General features: G+C 51.7%; 1 protein-coding gene and 1 pseudogene across 3 annotated transcripts in view; one reads left to right on the forward strand and one right to left on the reverse strand.

Moving 5' to 3' along the window:
- Positions 1-21,756, reverse strand: part of TCF20 (transcription factor 20) — a 161,126-nt gene that overhangs the window by 104,807 nt on the left and 34,563 nt on the right. For 2 of the 3 annotated variants that reach the window (XM_064368144.1, XM_064368141.1), the window contains exon 1: positions 6,870-7,184. The exons of the other annotated variant lie outside the window; for it this stretch is intronic. The gene's annotated coding sequence lies outside the window, so the exon portion shown is untranslated. Of the gene's footprint in view, positions 1-6,869; positions 7,185-21,756 lie in introns of those variants that run through there. 3 annotated transcript variants of the gene reach the window in all.
- LOC105734195 (uncharacterized) lies at positions 759-14,024 on the forward strand (annotated as a pseudogene).

The raw sequence follows: 21,756 nt of genomic DNA on the forward strand, positions 1-21,756 counted from the left end.
GCAGCAGTGAAATCTGGCTTCCCTGAAACTGAGGTCTGGAGGGAAGTAACTTAAAACTGCTGGAGCCTTAACTCTTTCAATTCTAGAAACCCATTTTAGCCACATGCCAGGAGTTTCCCCTACACCTAAAAGGTCTCACTCTAAATTAACAACTAATACTGACCACGGCCAAGGAAGTTTCTCCATGTCACCTATTTTGGACCAACGCATAATCAGGATGAGAGAAACCAATGGGGCCTAAGAAGCCAACACTGTACATCTTTGTGAAAATTAACAGGAGTACAATTTTCTTCGTCTGTGCTTTCAAGATTGATGTGTGCTGTCTCTCCTTGATATCTTAACACTGGAACTATATAGGCTTTTTCCCAAGTGAGTACATTAACACCCAGGAGCTTCCTTTTTCCACTCAAGAGCCACTGTCAACTAAGCTGGTAAAAGCATGGTGTAGGCTGGGTGCAGTGGCTCACGCCTATAATCCTAGCACTTTGGGAGGCCAAGTCAGGCGATCACCTGAGGTCAGGAGTTCGAGATCAGCCTGACCAACATGGTGAAACTCTGTCTCTATTTAAAAGAAAAAAAAAGAGCATGGTGCATAGATGGCAAAGAACAGGTCCTACCCTTGATTCTGTCAGCATAAAGTCACGTAACTTTGGGTAAATTACCAGTCTCTTGACATCTTCCTGAGTTGTAAAGCCAAAAGGTTAGACTAGACAATTCCCTAGGTGTCTTCCAGCTCTGAAATTCTATAATCAGAGAGTATGAAAACGGTGGGAGAAGGTAAGCTGGATGCCAGCTGGCTGGGAAAGAGAGAGGATGAACCCTCCTGGCAATGGTTAATTAAGCCTGTCTGATCTGCACTGTTCCTTCCCCTGCGAGAGCCTCTGCTTAAGCTATCCTTGCTTTCTCTGACATCCCCACCCCACTACCCAAATAGAGGATCCCCAACAAAGAAACATGAACACATCCATAGGTCTAGATCTGAAAGGGGGGGTGGGGAAGAAACAGACACAACCAGAGAATGTTTCCTACACTGTCTAACACTCATCAATATTATAACACATCTCTACATTTTTTATCAGGATGATTTTTAAAAAGCAGACAACACTCCTCTTTCTTAGCTTTTACAAGGTACCACTAATGATCTCCCTTAAGCTCTTTTGAGCCAGGTCCCTATTCACAAAGCATGAAGATATAAACAGAGGGAACACTTCAACCAGCCCACCTCTATCCTTTGGATTAACTTCTCAAGATGCTCAGGGATAAAACAAATTATTTACTTTGTTTAACGTCATTTTCATCCAGTCCACAGACCAAGTTCAGCTGCCCCACTGGCAAAAAAGGCTTCAGAACAGGGAGTATCTTTGTGACCACTTTAAAGTAACACCCCAAGTTATTGCACATTGTTTTCTTATTTTCTTCACAGCTATTATCATCACCTAACATTCTTACTTACTTACTGTTTACAGTCTGTCTCCAGAGTAGGTGCTTTCTTGCCCACCATTATATTTCCCATGCTTAGAATGCCTGTAAATACTTGTTAATGAAAATTATCGAGCGCACACACACACAGATCTTAATCTACATTCAGGAACATGATGTTCAAACGTGGAAACCATCTTCCAATGAGACTGATACCAAATGTTCCAATGAATTTCTACCCTTTCCTATACTACGGCTTACACACACATACCACAATAATGATATTTTCCCCAGTATTTGTGTGTGTGTGTGTGTGTGTGTGTGTGTGACTGAGTTTCGCTCTTGTTGCCCAGGCTGGAGTGTAATGGTGTGATCTCAGTTCACGCAACTTCTGTCTCCTGGATTCAAGCAATTCTCCTGCCTCAGCCTCCAGAGTAGCTGGGATTACAGGCATGCACCACCACGCCCAGCTAATTCTGTATTTTTAGTAGAGACTGGGTTTTTCCATGTTGTTAGGCTGGTCTTGAACTCCCAACCTCAGGTGATCGGCCCACCTCAGCCTCTCAAAGTGGGGGGTTACAGGCGTGAGCCACCGCCCCCTGGCCATAGTTTCTTTCTTAATTCTCCACTATGAAGCACCAGATGATAAGCCACAGATATACCAGCTAACTTACGTTATAGTTCATCTTCCTGCTGGGCCGTGCATGTTACCTACAAAGCAAATATATCTCTAATGCAGAAAGTACTGATTGTGTTTGTCGCCATGAGAACCTTTTTACCCATACTACACGTACCAAGGGTATTAAAGGACTTCCAATAGCCTAATCAATAATAAAAAACTATCCAGTGCAATATGACCAAATTATGCTCTACTAACTATAAAAACCTTGATTTCAGTATACTGTATTCTTTTTCTCTTTTTTTTTTTGGCAGGGTCTTGCTCTGTCACCCAGGCTGGAGTACAATGGCAACAACGTGGCTCATTGTAGCCTCAACCTCTCAGGCTCAAATGATCCTTCCACCTCAACCTCCTAAATAGCTGGGACTACAGGCACCTACCAACCACCACATCTGGCTTTTTTATTTTTTGCAGAGATGAGGTCTCACTATGTTGCCCAGGCTTATACTGTATTTCAAATGTATCACTTCAAGGTACTGTTTTACTCCAATATAGTTTTATTGTTTTGCTTTATCTTGTTACTTTTTTACCTCCACAAAAAGAAAATGAAGACAGCAGATTCGAAGCCCCAGACAGAATGAATTGAGTACTAAGGTGCCCTGAACACAAAAGTCCACATGAATGGGCCCAGCACAGTGGCTCACACCTGTAATCCCAACACTTTAGGAGGCCGAGGTGGGTGGATCACCCGAGATCAGGAGTTCAAGACCAGCCTAACCAACATAGCGAAACCCTATCTCTACAAAAATAAAAAAATTAGCTGGGTGTGGTGGCACACGCCTGTAATCCCAGCTACTTGGGAGGCTTAGGCAGAAATGCTTGAACCCAGGAGATGGTTGCAGTGAGCCAAGATCCTGCCACTGTAGTCCAGCCTGGGCAGCAGAGTGAGACTCTGTCTAAAAAGAAAAAAAGAAAAAAAAAGTCCCCACGAGTAAGAAGGCTTAAGGTATACTAGGAAAAGAACTGTCTTTGGTAAATACATTTTTCGAGTCCCACACGGTCAAACTGAGTGAGAGCAGTCACCATATAAAATGATTCTAGTGCACTGTAAACTAGTAACACAGCTAGGAAGGGAGAAAACTCTTTATGTACATTACTCTTTGAGTTGATAGAAAAGTTTTCAGCTAAAGACAGAGTAACAGAATTAGGTATGAAAAAAGAAATTTTTCACAGACTAAATCTCAGGTACACTGGCAAAACTGACCAAGTATAGGCAGGGTAAAAGTTTAGGAAACACGGGGTGGGGGCGGGCGGGCAAAAGCATAAGCAGTCACAAAAACCATGCTTTCCAATGTTTCACCTGAATCTAGATTTCAGGTTCATCATAGCTTTTTTTTTTTTTTTTAAAAAAGGAGGGGGGCACGGCACAACAGGAAGATATGGATTCCAGTGCCACATTTACCACTAACTGATTTGTGCCTTGAGCAGGCAACAAACCTAGTACAGTACAGGATCTGGTGCCAAGAGGAGGAGGGTTATAGCTAAGCCTTGACCCTCACTAGCTCTATCACCTCTAGGGGAAAGGAAAGATGATCTACCTCTAAGATCAGCTGGGTAGATGTTGTAAGACAATTTAAAATGCCCTTGGACAGAGTCTAGCATAAAGGATTGTTTTTTATACAAATGCTAGCACTTTTTCCTACCTATATGAAAAGTAGGTTGCACTCACCAGAAAAAGTCCAACTCCGAATAAATGTGATCATTTCAAATACATTACATTTTATTAAGAGTTTTTAAAAGTTGGCTGGGTGCAGTAGCTCACGCCTGTAATCCCAGCACTTTGGGAGGCTGAGGCAGGGGAATGACCTCCTGACCTCACCTGAGGTCAGGAGTTTTAGACAAGCCTGGCTAACACGGCGAAATCCCGTCTCTACACAAGTACAAAAAATTAGCCAGGCATGGTGGTGGGCGCCTGTAATTCCAGCTACTCGAGAGGCTGAGGCAGGGGAATCACTTGAGCCCAGAAAAAGAAGGTTGCAGTGAGTGGAGATCGTGCAACTGCCCTCAAGCCTGGGTGACAGAACAAGATTCTGCCTGAAAAAAAAATAAGTATACCACTACAAGGTTATGGAACCTAAAATCTCTGTCTCCTGATATCCTGTCGATTTTGGCAACCTTCTCTCACATAAATACAAACAAATTACTTCACAGAATGAAAATTTTGTAACAATTTTTTCCCTTGTAAGTTGTAAGACAAGCATAATATACATGTGAGTGTGATAACTGCTTATAATTTGAGTAATCAGGTTTTTTTGGTTTGTTTTGGGGTTTTTTGTTTTGTGTTTTTTTTTTTTTTTTTTTTTTGAGATGAAGACTTACTCTTGTCTCCCAGGCTGGAATGCAGTGGCATGATCTTGGCTCACTGCAACCTCCGCCTTCCAGGTTCAGACAATTCTCCTGCCTCAGCCTCCAGAGTAGCTGGGGTTACAGGCACATGCCACCATGTCTGGCTCATTTTTGTATTTTTTTTTTAGTACAGATGGGGTGTTTTGCCTGTAATAGCAAATGGTGGTATGCACCTGTAATCCCAGCTACTTCGGAGACTGAGGCAGGAGAATCACCTGAACCCAGAAGGCAGAGGCTGCAGTAAGCTGAGATCGACACACTGCATTCCAGCCTAGGCAACAGAGCAACACACTGTCTCAAAATAAGTAAAATAAAAAGGGATCTAACTAAATTAAATAACAAAAAGTGATCTGAGAAAGACATTTTATACCATATTGAGTACATATCTGGCCCAGCAGCACAGTTCTAGAAATTTAAGACAAACCAATTCTGAGGTTGGTATAGAAATACCAGTCAAAAGCACGGCCTAAGGCCTTCACACACCATAAAAATCAGTGAAACTAATTGGGGTTCTTCAGCATCTGCGGAGCATTGGCTACCAATAAGGAGTAAGTTGGGAATGCAAATAATTAGTGTACCCTGAGGTGACAGTTAATTCCACTAGCATACCACTTCACAGGAGATATTATGCATTCTGCTTTGTCCCCCTACTTTGAGAATGCTGAAGCTGGAAATTTCAACAGTTAGTCAAACGTCAAATGTCCTTCGAAGAACTTTAATAAGATCCGGATCTTCCGCAATCCCCTGCACAGAATGATCTTGGAACTCCTCTGAGCCAACATACACAGACCCAATCACGTTACCCACACATTTTCCAAGTAAACAAATATTCTTTGAAATATTTTCTGATAACTTCTCCTACAAAGACAAAAAATATATAAGGTGCATTCCACCTAGGTCAGAATACACGTTGTTCTGAAGCACAGGACAGCAACTGGGATTTTAAAAAAAGAGTGTACCCTGACCAAGTTTTATGCTCTGTGGAAGGCAGAGGCTGGAAGCTACAAGAAAGACAAGCTTTAAAAAGCCAGCGTACAATCTGCATTTCTCAGAAGAGTTGCCTATGGCTAAAACAAAGCACAAAATGAGAGACACAAAAGGCAAAACCACAAACCCCTGTACTGTCTGACCTGGGAATCCTCACTTAACAGATGAGGAAATCACCAGGGTAAGTAACTTGCCCTGAGCTGCGTTTATTTGGCGTCAAAGCCTAAGCAGATTCCTGGTCTCCTAGGTCGAAATTCAGTGTAGTTTCCCCATTCACCAAACTGCAACCCCACGGAAGATGCTGTATAAAACTCTTCACTGAGGCTGTTAACATAAGGGTCCAATTATCATTCAGAGATCAGCCTGTTAGATAATAGCTCGAAAATTCCATCCATTTTACAGCAGTTACTAGAGACATCTAATCTTCGAGTGAAAAAAGCAAAAAGGAAAATGAGGAAATCCTAATTCTGACCTGACCTAAAGGATTGAATACAGACCAGCAGACCGTACTGGTATCCGCAACCACAAAAACAGACAATAATCCCACCCATAAGCACAGGAAGACCGCCGCTCCACGGCACCGCCCCCCAACTCACTAAATTCCACTCCCATTCCGGCGTCCTCTGGACAGTGCACCTCCCGCCGCAGCCGGCGAGGGATCGGCCCGATTGGCCACGCTCCTAACCACCACTTTCCCCCGAAAAAGGGACGAGAGCCTAGCGCTCCCTCGCCCAGAGACCCCGGCTCGCACACCGCGCCCGGCCCCCCGAGGCGGGGGAGGGGAGGCCGCCCCACACAGGAAGTGTGTCCAGTGCCGGGACCGTGCGCCCAGCTTGCCAGTACCTGCCCTCCGCCCCCAACAGGCGAGAAGCTGCCGCGTCCACATGGCTTCAGGTGTTCGCATGGCAGTAAACGGGCCCCTGCCCTCCCGGACGCCCCAGCGCGGCGCCCTCCAGCCCAAAGCCCTGCCCTCCGCCCCGCTGGCCTCGCCTCCAGCCCGCAGCGAAGAGGCGAGTGCGGCCGGTGCCCCCGGGGCTGCCAGGGGCCCTGAGGCAGGCGGCGCTGACTCCCGGACGCCGCCCGCTCACACCCGCCGCCTTTGCACCCAAGGCCGCGTGCGACCAGCAGGTACCTTCCTCTGCACCCGCGGGCGAGGTCCGGCGCCTAAGCCCCGCCGGACCCCCAGGCCGGCCCGAGACACTTCAGCCCTCTGGCGCCAGGCCTGGCCCGGCCCCCTGCCCGCACTCCCGGGTCGGGCCGGGCTGGAACACTCCCCTCAGCACTCCAAGCCCTTGCTCGCAGTCCAGGAGGCTCCGCACTCCCAGGTCGGGTCCGGCTGGGACCTCTGCTCCCAGCTCCCCAGGCCGGACACCCCGGCCCGGCCCCAATCCCTCAAGCCCGATCCTCTCCCTGCTCCTCAGGCCCGGGCGACGGTTACCTGCGGGAGCCCCCCGCCCGGTCCCTCGGCCTCCGCCGGGGGCGGGAGGGGAGAGAGCTGTGGCGGCGGCCGGCGGCGCTGCGCGGGGTGGGGGTGGGGGTGGCTCCGCTGCCTCCAGCTCGCGCGCCCGGGCCGGCAGCGGGGCGGGCCGGGGCCGCGGCCCCTCGAGGCTCGCTCCGGCCCGCGCGCTCGCTCCCCGGTCCGGCGCGCCTCAGGGCGAGCTCCCCTGGCGGAGGCCGCGGCCGCCTCGCAGGGGCCGAAAGCCGCTCGGCTCGGGGTTTTTTCTCTCCATTCTCCCAACACACAGGAAATAACAGAGCGTCAGGTGACGACGCGCGGCCAATGGGGAGGCTCCGGGCCGCGGCGCGCGGGCGGGCGGGAGGGCGCGCGGCGGGGCGGGGCACGCGGCGGGGGCGGGGCGCTGGGGGCGGGGCCGGGCGCGCGCGTGCCCACCCGCGTGCGGCGGCGTCGAGGTCGGCGCGCGCCGGGCCGGGACCGCGGAGACCCCCACCCCGCGGCCGGGTCGCACGGGGTTTTCCTCCGCGGCCGCTGGGCGCGGGGCGCTGCACGCCCAGTACCATCTTGGCCCGCGCCTCAGGACCGTCTTGAGGGTGGCCGCGAGCCAACTTTCTGGGGAGTTGGTGGCCCGGAATCTATATCTGTGATTTCTGGAGTTCCCTGGAGCCTCCAATGCCAGAATCGCGCCTCTCGCGGCCCAGGAAACCCGTAGACCAGGACCCGGTCTCTTCCTGGTCGCCTGTTTAGTCAGGCCGGGCGTGGGGGCGGCTTTTGCCAGCCAAGCGCCCTCTGGGCCGGGGGCAGCCCAAGGCCTGGCTGGTCCGGCCTGGGTCCCTGGCAACCTCGGCCCATGGGCGCTGGCTGTCCGTGGAGGAACGACTTGGGTCCTCCCAGAGCCTGTTTCCACCGCCGTAAACGCGAGGAGGGAGGCGCACCTACCTCACCTGTAAAATGGACGCTCCAGTTGCCTTCTGCTGCGGCATTAAGAAGTTGCAGTGCTGGGCTGGCTGCGCCCCGGGTCCCGAATTAATTTGCAGATAACGCAGAGGATTTGGTGCCAAGGCCTCAACCTTCCTTTACAAACCAGATGTGTTTCTAGAGCAAAGGAAGGGCTAGACTTTCTAAAGAAAGTATCAATTGTAGGGCAACCACTTTGTTGATGTTAGTGCCCCCATGGCCATCAAAGTGACAAGGCCAGTAAGACCTTGAGATGCGTTGCGAATTTGTGATCCTGCCCCTGACCTTTGACCTGGCCAAATTATCTTCCCACTTTGGGCCTGTTTCCTGTGGGTGAGGAGAGTTTGGATTACGTGTCCCTAATGTTGGCTAAAATTGCCAATTCTAAATTAGGCTCCCGAATCTGACCTAGATGTTAGGGGAGTATGTGGCTTCCTCTCCTGACGCAACCCAACTTGAAAGTAAATTGGGATTGGAAAAGTGCTTCCGGCAGCAGGTGGGGATTCACAGCAACCAGGTGTGGTCTGGGACTCAGATTTCCTTATATTTGAGATACACAGCTCCCTCGGGCCTAGTTTTTCTCTTTGACCTTTCACCCCACCTAGCCAGAGATGTTAATACTTTTGCCTTTTCTTAAGCTACACGAGGAGGGTCCCAGGGTCCCAAGCAGGACCTGAGGTGGTCCTAGGCCCCTTGGCAGGAGCATGTAGTTGGGGAAGGCAGTGATTTCTCCTGCCTTCCTCTGTCCAGGCTCACAAAGTAGAATCGGGCTCCAAACAGTTCAGGACTATTCCTGCGGACTTGATTCCCCAACACCTCCTGCATGCCAGGCTCTTCCGGGGCAGAGCTGAACAAGCCACGAGGCCCTGCCCTCTGGCTGTTCCCATTGTTCTGTGAGTTTCATTTTCAAATTCTCAGGCCTCAAGACTTAAGAGACCAGTGTGCCTGGCTTCTCCTGGGGGCAGGGCTTCAAAGGGAAATGTGGAAGAGGCGCTCAGCACAAACCCATGTTTTCTGGACAAAAATAGGAGAATGCTGCTGATCTGTGCATGTCCCCAAAAAAAGATTAAAAAAAAAATAGGAGAATGCAGGTGAGCTTCCTGAAGACTGGTGTTGGGGGCACCCTCAATTTCTTGAGAGAATTCTTGAAGAAAGGTGAATCCCTTTTCCTTAGAATCTCCTGACCCATCATTCCTCTATTCTTTCCCTTCTTCCTTAGCTCACTTGCGTCTCAGATGCATGGCCCAGGGGATGGTGACAATCTGTTGCAGAACCTCATTCAAAAGGAAAAAATATTAAGAATATAGACAGATAACTGGAGTCCAGGCTCTTGTCGGCTCCTGCCTCTTATAACCATGCAGCCCCCTCCCTGCCTTTTCAGACCCTGCCAGAACATTGCTCTGATGACCTCCACCTGGAAACTTCTCCAGTCCTAGAACCAGGCCAGCTGAGTCTCTTCATCCCTGAAATCCTATCACTTTTTCTTTTAGTACCATTTGGAAAAATAACGTGTATGGGCATCATAGCCAACAGGAAGATGTGAGTTACTCGCACTGTGTGATCTTGGACAAGACCCTTCCCCCTTTGGTTTCCTCAGATATAAAATGGAGATAATGTTATTTCACTGGGCCAGGCCTGGTAGCTCACACCTGTAATTCCAGCACTTTGGGAAGCTGAGGTGGGAGGATTGCTTGAGGCTAGGAGTTTAAGACCAACCTGGGCAACACAGTGAGACCTCCCACCCCCGCCCACCGTCTCTATTTAAAATAAAAAATAAATGTTTTAATTACATCACTCATAAGGTGTTGTGGGACTCTCAAGAGAGCTGCACAGGTGGGGCACAGTGGCTCAGGCCTGAAATCCCAGCACTTTGGGAGGCTGAGGCGGGTGGATCACCTGAGGTCAGGAGTTTGAGACCAGCCTGGCCAACGTGGTGAAACCCTGTCTCTACTAAAAATACAAAGATTACTTGGGCATGGTGGCAGGTTCCTATAAGCCCAGCTACTTGGGAAGCTGAGAATTGCTTGAAACCGGGAGGTGGAGGTTGCAGTGAACCGAGATTGGACCATTGCACTCCAGCCTGGGTGATGAGAGCAAAACTCCGTCTCAAAAATACAAAAAAAAAAAAAAATCAGTGCAGGGCCGGGCACGGTGGCTCACGCCTGTAATCCCAGCAATCTGGGAGGCCTAGGCGGGCGGATCACTGGATCACTTAAGGTCAGGAGTTCAAGACCAGCCTGACCAACATGGAGAAACTCCGTCTCTTTATATTAAAAAAAATAATAAAATAAAATTCAGTGCAGTACCAGGCACTGTTAACACTACTAGCTACAGTGGTATGATACAGACTCAATAGACACACGAGTAGACTGAGGCTCAGAGAGGTTAAGTTGCTGCCTGAGACTGCACAGTGGCAGGCACTCAGTAACTGACAGCCTGCTTCCTCTGAAATCACATTAGTGTCTTCTATTGTTCTCTCATTGTCTCAAATGCATGGATCCTGTTTTTCGTACCACACTTGGAGCTCATTAAGAAAAGGACAGTAGACCAGTTGTTAGTTTTTTTCCCCTCCCTCCTAACCCAGTCCACTCAAAAATTACTCATTGAACTGAATCAGTGTATCAATTCTAGAAACAAAATGAATCCTTTCCCTCCTCCTCTGGCTCAAAGAAGGCTTTTGGAAACACTGTATCACTCCTTTTATTACAAACTCCTCTGCCCTCCTCCAGGCGCCTGGGCCACTCCAGGATTACAAATGGAGCCTTCTGCCTCTAGGTCACTGATTCCACTACCATCTGTCAGCGTGGATTGATTGAGGAGACTGGCCCTGCTCGGCAGATCAGTGACTTGTGCGAAGTGAGCTGGATTGTCGGTGCCTTCAGAGCAGGCGGATGTCCTTCCTCTCACTTGCCAGCTCTTGTGAGCAGACACAGAGCCCTCACCTTTATCCTTCACCAAGCTCTAGCTCTCCTTCCTCTTAGGAGGGACTGCCTGCTAACTCAATCATACCAAGAGGGAGGCCTAGAATTCCTGCTCACAAACTCAGGGCTTCATCTGCAGTCTTCCAGGAGGCAACTTACAAAAGCTGTGGGCTAACAGAGTGGGAAACTCCCCGCAGCCTCCTGCTGCACCTGTCCCCAAGCCAGGCACTGTCCCCTTGCAAAGCACAAGGATACCGAGAGTGCACAAACAGCAGAGGTGGGGAGCCTCTGTAGGCACGCCCTCATTCTGTGCCCTCATTCCACAGGAGCCCCTGCTTTGTGCAAGTCTCTGAGCCTCTATGAAGGGAGCATGGGGGCTCAGAACAGTTCTTTCTGGGACAAGGTCAGGGGAGGCTCTAAAGTTATGGTGATGGGGAGGGTTTCAAAACAGGACTGGCCAGGCACAGTGGCTCACGCCTTTAATCCCAACACTTTGGGAGGCTGAGGTGGGCAGATCATGAAGTCAGGAGATCAAGACCGTTCTGGCCAACTTGGTGAAACCCCGTCTGCTAAAAATACAAAAATTGGCCAGGCGCGGTGGCTCACGCCTGTAATCCAAGCGCTTTGGAGGCCAAGGCAGGCGGATCACCTGAGGTCAGGAGTTCAAGACCAGCCTGACCAACATGATGAAACCCCGTCTTTAAAAATAAAAATAAAAAAAAAAAGAAAAATACAAAAATTATAAAGAACAGGGATCTGGGAGAAAAAAATACAAAAATTAGCTGGGCATAATGGCACGTGCCTGTAATCCCAGCTACTCGGGAGGCTGAGGAAGAAGACTAGCTTGAACCAAGGAGTTGGAGGTTGCAGTGAGCCAAAATTGTGCCACTGCACTCCAGCCTGGCAACAGAGGGAGACTCTGTCTCAAAACAAAACAAAAAAACAAAAAACAGAGAACCAGGGAATACCAAGACTTAGGTGTGTGGGGGATAGCCACCTGCTGTGCCCAGGAGGACTGTGCCCAGTGCAGGAAGAAAAGACAAAGCTGCAGAGTTGGGCCAGGGTGGGATTCTGCAGGGCCTGGTATCACTGACATGTTTGGCATGGATTTGTTTTGCAGGGTCCCACAGCATCTTCTCACCAGGTTTGCCCCTCCACTCTGCCCTCCAGGATAGAAGTGTGGTGTCCTAACCTAGGCTTCATGCATTCATTTCTCCCTCCGGACTGTCTCTGCAAGGCAGAAACGCCTCTGCTTCTCTTGGGTCTCCAGCATCCTGTGCAGGGTAGGGTACCATGTCCACTAAAATGATGTTAATGAGATGACATAGCCGGGAGGAATCCAGGCTTACTATGAACCAGGCACTATGCAGATTTCCCTTTATTGTCCTATTTCTTCATATTTGCAGCAGCCTAACGAGACTGGTACTGTTATCACCCCTGTTTTACAGATGGGGCCACTGAGGTACAAAGAATTTAAGTAACTTATCCCAAGTCACATAGCTTGGAAGTGGCTGAGCTGGTATTTGAACCCAGCTCTTCAGAGGCTGTACTCTTAACCACCAAGCTTCCCAGCACTCAGCAAACACTGGAAAGTGTTTCTATGGACATAGACAGTCAGTGGGACCAAAAGTCTGCAGGCCAATAAGGAAAGAATGTAAGAAGACAGTGTGGGCAGCACCAGCCTCTCCCACGGTTGCATATTAAGCTTTGGACACTGGGCAGCTGGGGCAGGTCCGGGGGCCTCAGCCTCTCAGACCACGGTCTGCCCAACAAGCAGCAGCTGCTGTGGATCAACTTACACATCTTCCCCACAGGTGAGCAGAGAGCTAACACCTGAGGAGAGACCAAGGAACGGGAAGCCCGTGCAGCCTGGGTGCACAGATTGCGCCCACCTGCTTGGCACTCACTGCCCCTCGTGGCTGAACTCTCACTGGGTGGGTCACTGGAGCTGGGGGCCAGCCTGGTCTCACCAATGTGTGTCCATGGGCAAATCATCCCATTTCTTCAGCCGTAAATTGGCTTGGGAGGGGCCAAGTGAGCTGCCTGCCTCGGGGGAGTCAGCGAGCTTACCTGAGTGATCCCCATTCACTCCTCACAACAACCCTACCAGGCAGGGATTGTCATCTTCATTGTACAGAGCAGGAAATGGGTGCACACAGAGGTTAAGAGATTTGCCCAGGTCACACAGCTAGGAATAGGCTGTGATTTGAACTCAGCCTTCTGGCTCCAAAGCCCCCACAGAGTCACTCAGAGCACTACAAAGAGTTAACCTGAATATGAAATGATCTAACAATCACAATGACAAAGGCATGCTCTAAGCACTTTTCCTGCAATAACTTGCTTAATCCTTACAACAACCCTATGAAGTGAGTCCTGTTCTCGCCTCATTTTGCAGATGAGGAAACTGAGGCACAGAGCAGCTAGGAGGGGGCAGAACTGGAATATGCAGGGCCCCTGCATCGCTTTGTCATGAGATGACAATAAGGAAGTTCCTTTCCTTTGGGATTATTTCTGCCTGAAAGCTCAAGACTTTTAGCCACATCATTGTCTGGGCTCCACGGGAAGGCAGTGCCACATGCTGAGGCATGCTGGGAAAAGACTTTGTTCCATCCTGTTTTGTTGACATGCTCTTCATTTTTAAGCCTGAAACCTAAGCTTCCTGCTAAGAATTCAAACCATGGAGAAAAACGCAGCCATGATAACGGCCACTACTTCCTGAGCCTCCAGTGTTCCCTGTGCTTGGGGCTCCATATATGTCACTTAACCTTAGCCTTCACAACACCAGGGCAGTCCCCATTTTCACAAGTGAAGAAATGGAAGCCCAGAGTCACTAAGAAGATGCCCAAAGGTGCACAGCTGCTAAGTGATGGCACTGGAATTTGTCCTCAGGTCCTCGAGGGTCCTGACTCTTGACGATCTGCTGGCTCCCCACGGAGGCATGGAGTCTTGTTTGCTGGGCATTTGACAGAAATGTTTCTGTTCATCTTCTGCCACAGATTGGTCCTTCAGTGTTGAGATTCCTCAGCCACTTATTAATAGAAGGCACCAAGACGCAGGTGCAGGGATGCAGAGCTGGATGTTGCCTTCTCGACAGGAGGAGCCGGGAAACGCAGATGCCGATGCTCAATCCACTCTGTCTCTCCCTCCAGTAACTCAGAGTAGCTGCCCTGACACCAAGGCGATTGTTTTCAGGAAGCGGCCATGCCGAGTGAGGTTCCTCATCACTGCCCTGCATCTCCCTGTGAGCTCTCGGGGATAACTGCCAAATCACATGTGATTCCAGGGGAACAGAAAGCAGCAGGAGCTGTGGATTCTCCAACTCTTAACTGGTCCTCTTGACTGGAGCCACTTTGCCCTGCCCACCCATCCCTGCAGTGGATTCATTACAGTTATCCAAAGCCATTTTGACTTTTCTCTCCCTGGCTTAGAAGTCATCAGTGGGTCCTGAGTGACTTCACGTTCAGGTTTATTCCTGTCAGCCTGGAATACAATGCCCTCTCTGGCTCTACTTGCTTCTCCAAACCTCTCTCCCAGGTCTCATTCTGCCTCTCTTCCTAACTAGACAAGCTGGCTTCCTGTCCTTTGCCTGTCTGCTCCCTGCAGCAGGAATGCTTTTCCCCCTTCCCTACAGATTGAAATTATACCCTCTTTCAAGTCTTACTCAAATGCCACCTCCTCTGGAAACTCTTACCTTAACACTTATTCATTCATTCATCATTGTCTGAGCCCTTATTATAGGACAAGCATTGATCCCAAGAGTCTCTGTGGTCATGAAGCTTATGGTGCCATAGAGTAGTCAGAAAAAGAATAATCACATAAATAATCATCTGGGGCCGGGCACAGTGGCTCACACCTGTAATCCCAGCACTTTGGGAGGCTGAGGTGGGCAGATCACGAGGTCAAGAGATCAAGACCATCCTGGCCAACATGGTGAAACCCTGTCTCTAGTAAAAATACAAAAATTAGCTGGGTGTGGTGGTGGGTGCCTGTAGTCCCAGCTACTCAGGAGGCTGAGGCAGGAGAATCACTTGAACCCAGAAGGTGGAGGCTGCAGTGAGCCGAGATCACACCACTGCACTCCAGCCTGGGTGTGACAGTGAGACTCCGTCTCAAAAAAAAAAAAAAAATCACCTGATAACTGTGATACACATTAGTAAGTGTGGCAGGAGCACAGCAGGTGTATAATAGGGACCCCAAGCCTTGGGGATCTAAGACATTTAAGCTGAGACCTGAAAGACAAATAGGAAATAACCACGTGATGAAGTTGGAGGAGAGCTCCAGGCAGAGGGCGTGGCCTGGGCAAAGGCCCTGCGGTAGGAGGGAGCAAGTAGATTTCCAGGAAGGGCACGGAGGCCTGCAGGGTAATTGAAGTGAAATGAGAAAGCTGGAGATGCAGCTGGAGCAGGACAGCACAGGCCACAGAGGCTTTGCGACTTTATCCCTGGGCAAAAAGAGGAGAGGATGAAGGATTCTGAGCAGAGGACACAAGCCAATATGCATTTAGACGCGATCCTGCCCTGTGGCTGAGCCTCTTCTGAGAAGCCCAGGCCCTGTGCCAAGTCACCCTGAACTGCAGTCATCAGGGTTTTCGGTGTGACTCCATATCCCTTCTCCTAGACCAAGCTCTCAAAGGCAAGGCTGACCTCTGGTCTTCAGCTTCATCCCCATCAGCCAGGCCAGTGCCCAGCACATGGAGCTGCTCCAAAAACACAGGTGGGATGAACCAGTGACCAGGACAAGACGCTTACCAGCATTTCCCTGCAAAGGAGCAAGGCTGCCTGTGAAGCCTTTTACGTTCTCTGGAAATTACAAAGTTCAAGAGTTTAGCTGAGACCGTGACTCAGGTAGCCCCTGAGAACCAAACTGGCATTGCATTGCTGCGTACACCCAGCCTCGGCACACAGTATGATCCTGCCCAGGCATCTGCCCGTGACCATCTGGTAAATGACCAGAAACAGAACCAAAAGATCTGTAAGGTGCTCTTGAGGTTACAAAGCATGTTTCATAGGAGCAGTCTCATCTCATATAGGCAGCCCTCTGAGCTGTGTGGTTATTGCTTTACAGATGAGGAAACTGAGGCCCAGGAGAGAGCAGGTCCTCAGCAAATCAAGACAAAACAGACTAGGACCTAACAAAAGTCGAGGCTATGGATGGCCCCCATAGAGTTAAAAGAGCTTTCTAGAAATTTCTTTGAAAACTATTGTAAAGTGACATATTTCCTCAGGATGTCTGTCACACCAGCAGTGGGAGCCAACACACCAATTCTCAGAGGCTGTTCCCCCTGTGCAGCGCTGCTGAGCTCCCAGGCCCCGAGGCTGGCGGCTTAGCCCAGGGCACAGGAAAAGGCTGCCTGGGCTTGGCGCTGACTTACAGCGGGTGCTGAGGAAAGGCAAGGTTGATTCAAGAGGACTCCTGAGCTCTCCCGTGAGCTGGGCATGGTGCTAAGTGCATTACGTGCATTAACTCACAACATCCTCACAACACTATTAGAATGACCATCCCCACATACAGTCGAGGACACTGAGGCTCAGAGCAATAAATAATTAGCCTGAGGTCACACAGCAGGTGAGTGCAGAAGCTGATCTGAACCCATGCATTGCCCTTAAGCAACCCCATGCCCTGAGCAAAGGTGAGCAGAAACATGTTGAGAAGAGGGAACCAAGACTGTATCTTCCTCGGGGCCATGACGGTCCAGGGCACCCCTTGCCCTGCCCACCTGACGACCATTATTCCCATTATCAATACATCCCCCTGTGGGCAAATGACAAGCATGCGTGGTAGCCACCTCTTCAGAAGTTTTGTGTCTCCCCAGCCTCCTCCCTGAGGGCTCTCTGGGCTTCCTTTACCGTCCTGCCTCAGATGGGTTCCGCGCCTTCTTGGTAGTAGGTGAGTGTTAAAAAGAAGGGAAGGACAGAGGCCAATGTGACCTTCAGCAAGCTCCCTAAGCTCCTGCAGCCTCAGCCTTTTCACCTGTAGAACGGGGACATTAACATCACCCCCTACTGAGGGCTGCAGGCACACAGGGTTCAATCAGTGACTATGCTTCTAAGTGCCTTTGCCATCGTCATTCCAGCCTCAGGTGCCCCATGAGGTGGGATCATGCATCCCTTGAGCAAACAGGCTCAGGGACGTGTGGTGCCTGCAGTCACCCAGCAGATAGAGCAGAGGAGCAAGGAATAAGCCACACCTGTCTGATCCCACAGCTCGTGCTGAGGGGAGGAGGAAGAGTGAATGAGCTGCTGGGGGCCTCTGTGGCAATGAGGCTCACAAAGCCAGGTATGGGCTGGATGTGGCTCCCCAACCCCATGGATACCACCTCAGGTGCTCCTCACATGTGATGGGATGTGGTGTCTACAGGTCTCACATGCCCTCTGGGAAGCCACTACTGGGCTGGGCCCTGTTGGTCCCCCAGCCCAGACCAGGTGAGGTACTAGCAGGGACAGGAGGAAAAATGGGAAGACTGGGCAAGAGGTCGCTCATCTGCGGGCTGAATGCAGAGTGGGAAGAAAGAAAGCATCCTTTCTGGAAAAATCAATGGGCCGATGATACCGCCCAAGTCACTACCTACATGGAAACCTTCCAAGAAAAGCAAAGCAACAAGAGAATCACAGCCCCTCAGAGCAGTGATGGACCTGAGAGGTGAACAAACTCAAGTCTGCATCACACAGTCAGGGAAATGCAAGTCCAGGATGGTGGTCATGACTTGCTCAAGGCCCCACGGTATGTAGGTGGCTCTGCCACGTAAGAGGGGCGTCCAGCCCGAGGCAGCTCTTTGACAGTGGTGGGTGGGCCTTTGTGGTCTCCATGCCTCACACCCTCGTCATTCACTTCCCTCTGTTCTTGCCTTTGCTAACTAAGGGGGCTGGTTTAGCCTCATCCATTAAATACTGAATTTCTGGGCTCTTCTGTGCACATTTTTGGCTTCTAGGCTTCCCAGGCCCCTGCTCTGACCCTACATGTAGCTCAGAGTGGGGAGAGAATATTAAGTAAGCTAATACATCGTTAGGCAACTGGTACAGAGCCTGCAGAACTCACAGAAGTGCTCACGAGTCTTGGCTATTATTACCAGACATGATGGCCATCTCCATTTTACAACTAGGGAAACTAAAGATTAGATAGATTGAGTGATTAGCCCCCAGATACTAGGTGCTAGAGCCTTCACTCTGTGGGGCCGTCTTTTTTTAAGCTAACAATTACTCAGTGCCCCCTGGGAGCCAGGCTCTGGCTGACAGCTTTGTGAGAATTATCTCATGTAATCTTCACCTCAGCCACCCTGTGATACAGGTATTATTATTACCCCAGAACATAAAGACTCAGAGAGAGCAGGTAACTTTCCTAAAGTCACACAACTAGGAAATGGCAGAGCCAAGCTTGAACCCAGGAGGTCTGGCCCCAGGACATTGGCCACCCCTCTGTGTTGTCATCTCTGTCGGGGATAGGTCTGGGGGACTAGCCACCCCAGGTTCCCACAGGAGCCTCCAGTCATCTCAGGGTCCCAGGCTGGAGGAGCTGCTCCTAGACCCCCCACCCTTTGATCGGCATCCAAACTGCTTCCCCAGCAATTGTGTTACAGCTCAGAATGTGGCCTGGACTGGTCCTGAGACTCCAAATTAAAAAAAGACCCAAGTTGGTCCTTAAATTCAAATCTGGGGCCATCTGGGAATCTCAGCACAAGGCAGCCTGAAGAGGCCAGCTTTGCAAGATCCTGAAAACGGGTCCAAAGTGCTAAGACACAGGCACATCCAGGAGGCGTTTGCAATGACTGTGGTGTCCATCTGGCACCGCCCAGTCTGTCATCAGGTCAGGTTCTCCCTCCAGAAGTGGCTCCCCCAGCCAGTGAAACAAGGGCCCCACTTCCACTGTTGCCGCCTCTTCCCACTCTTCCCTTCCAATGGCTTCAGCTACACAGCGCAACCTGCCTCTTACACCCTGGATGCGCTGTTCTCGCACTTCCCTCTTATGGTACACCCTCTCCTGCCTTAGCAAGGCAAATTGCTGCTCACTCTTCAAGGCCTTCAAATGCCACTTCCTCTGTGAAGCCTCTCTTGATTTCCCTATCAGAATACACAGGGGTACACAGGGAAAAGATTTCTCTGGGGAAAAACCCCCTTGGGGTGGGTTTGCCCAAAGAAAGTTGAGCCCATCACACCATCTAGGACATGAGGGCAGGGCAGCTGTTCTATCCTGGTGGTCCCACTTCCTGGGGGATCTGAGTCTGGGTCTGCTCCTCTGAGCTCCAGGTACAAAGCTCCTCTATGCCCAGCTCTGGGCAGGTGCCAGGGGTACAGAGGGGAGGCCTTAATGTCCCTGTACCCAAGGATGGTCACCCAAGCTCTGCGCCCAAAGGCCTAACAGGGAGACAGACCCACCTCTGTGTAGTCAGGGCTGTGAGAGGGCACAGAAGATGGTCCAGGCACAGGACCCAAGCCCACCCGAGGAGGACAGGGAAGGCTTCCTGGAGGAGGTGAATTGAGACCAGAAGACTTGACCAGCCAAAAGAGGAGGTGATGAGGTCAGGTGAGGGAACCAACTCTAGAGCAAGGGAGACTGGAAGGAGGGCCATAGCCTTCCCCAACCCTCTACCTATAGATGGTTCCTGCCTTGGCTTCTCAGCTTGGAACTCACAGTCCCTGCTGGGGCCTGAGCTACAGCCTGACCCTGGTAAAATTCACTCTGCCATTCATTCTCTGGAGGCCTGCTCTAAACACACTGTCCACCTGCGTCCATGGCACTGCACCTGCCTGAGCCCTGTGGCAGCCCAGAAACTTGAGCATGGCCGCTTCCTGGCCCAGGGCAGGCTCAAGCTCCCTTGCCCTCATGGGCCCGTCAGAGGAGTCCAGGTCCAGGACACTTTGCCAACAGCCCCTGGCTGCAGAGATGTTTGCCAACCTCCAGGCCAGCCAGCCAGCCAGCACTGCAGCCAGGGGAGTGCCCGGCCCTGACCTTCATTCTGCAAAGCCCCATCCCAGCCTCAGTCCCAGGTTCTCTGTCTCTGGTCACGCTTGGGAAGCAGCTGTGGGCACAAGCAGCCTTCAGAGACCTCAGGCTGCTCTGGCAAAGAGAACGATGGAACGATGACCCTGGCTGGAGGCAGAGACCTGGGGGGAGCCCGGGGAGCTGGGACAGCACCTGGGGGTTGGGAGAGCTGCCCAGGCCTCCTCTGGGGTGAGCTGAGGAGGGGCTGCGGTGCCCTAGCCTGTCTGTCTCCAGCTCTTCACTGTAAAATAAATGGAAGAAGCACACGCCAGATAGAAAAAAAGGGAGGGCCAAATAAAGCCCCACGCCGCCCGCAGGGGCTCCCTCTGTGGGTCTGGGCCAGGGCCTCGGCCTGGGTTACTTGCTGCTGCTTTTCCCGGGAAACCACTGGTGCCAAATTTGCATTTACCACAAACAGAGACAACACAATGTCATAATCCTTCTTCTGTCATTCTCCCCTCTCTTCCTCCTCCCACCTCAGACACACACACGCTAACACAAAATGACGGCTCCCTCGACAGCCTGAATGAGCAAAGCCCTCGATCTGCCTCTTCATTGTTGGCGTTTCTCTCGGCCCTCGCTCCGTGCCCATCGCCCAACTCGCAGCAGACCACCCACTGCCCCTCCTTTGTCCCGCATCACCGCTGACAAATGGCCTGCTGGAGGTGGAAGAACATGCCTGGAAATAGTAGGGGGAGAGAGGGAGCAGCCAGACCCGGCCCCCGCCCCCCGCTGCTCTGCACCCTCACACCCGGGTCAGCCGCGCACAGCGGCTGGACCTGGACAGGAGGGGATAGGGGCGGGCACTCCGCCCCTGGGACTGTGACCCGGGGCCCTGCCCTTCACGCCCCTGCTGCTGCTGTGCTCCCCAAGCAGCCCCCTCAGGCCCCTCCTCTCCTGGCCACCCTCCTGGGCACTGCTCTGAACATCCCCCGCCTCCCCGCCCTCCATCGTTCTTTATGGCAGTTTCAAAGCTGCAGCCGCCACTCGAGCAGCTGCGGCCTTTGATGGGGACAAGGCAGTGAAGGCCGCCTGGGAGGCCCCTGCCCAGCCCTGCCCTGGCCCGGTCTGGCCCCTGCCCGTCCCCGGGGAGCCTCGGGCCAGGGCAGCGAGGCGAGGCGGAGCACCCAGCGGGCACGCCTCGCACACCAGAGCAAACTTTCACGACCGCGGGAGAGGCACCGCGCACACCGTTACCTTTGCAGCAGCATCCTTCCCTGGCCCTTGCCCCAGACCCCCTGCCAGCCCGGCGACCACGGGGAGGAAAACAACTCCCCGGAGCTGAGGCGGGGGGAGGAGGGGAAAGGGAAAAAAGGAGAAGAAAAAGGAAAGGGGGCAGTTTCTCAGCTTTCAGCCTCCTCGTGGCTCCTCCTGCCCAAGCCGGCAAGTGAAGTCACAGGGCCGGGGCGGTGACATCAGCTGAGCCTCTGACATCACGGCCCCTGCCAATCTCACCTCTGCAGGGTGGAGATGGAGGAGCAGTGGGGAGGAGGGATGGATAGATGGAGGAGGGAGGGGAGCACCAGATCCCTCCGTCGCCTTCAACTGCGGAGAGCGCGTGCCAGCGTGGAGGGGGGCAGGGGAGGGGCGGGCTCATCTGAAGAGTATATCTTATCTCTATACATAGGGGCGATTATGTGTCTATTTATAATTGGCCCCAGAGCGAATGGCTTAAAAGGGGCGAACTCCCACCACAGGTGAGAATCGCAGCTCACTGCTGTGCTTGGAGACTGCGGGGTAAAGGCAAGCGCGACTGTTCACAGAGCACCTACTGTGTGCTGGGGACTTGCACCAAGCACCTTAGGTGGTGGTCATGAAGACCAGAAAGGGCTGCATTTTACCTGGTAAGGCTCAGAAAGGGAAGGACATCTCTGAGGCTGCAGAGCAGAAAGGTGAGCTGGGATGTGAGGCTAGCAAAGGGGCTCAGAGCCTGAAGGGCTGGCTGGGCAGCTCCAGGGCTTCTTAAAGCCTTCATAGGCCACTGGAGTGAGCGCACGCTGCCCCCTACAAAGGTG

The sequence above is a fragment of the Aotus nancymaae genome, unplaced genomic scaffold (genome assembly GCF_030222135.1).
Source record: "Aotus nancymaae isolate 86718 unplaced genomic scaffold, 86718_ANA_hifiasm-v0.15.2.pri h1tg000076l, whole genome shotgun sequence".
In the NCBI taxonomy this organism is placed as follows: domain Eukaryota; kingdom Metazoa; phylum Chordata; class Mammalia; order Primates; family Aotidae; genus Aotus; species Aotus nancymaae.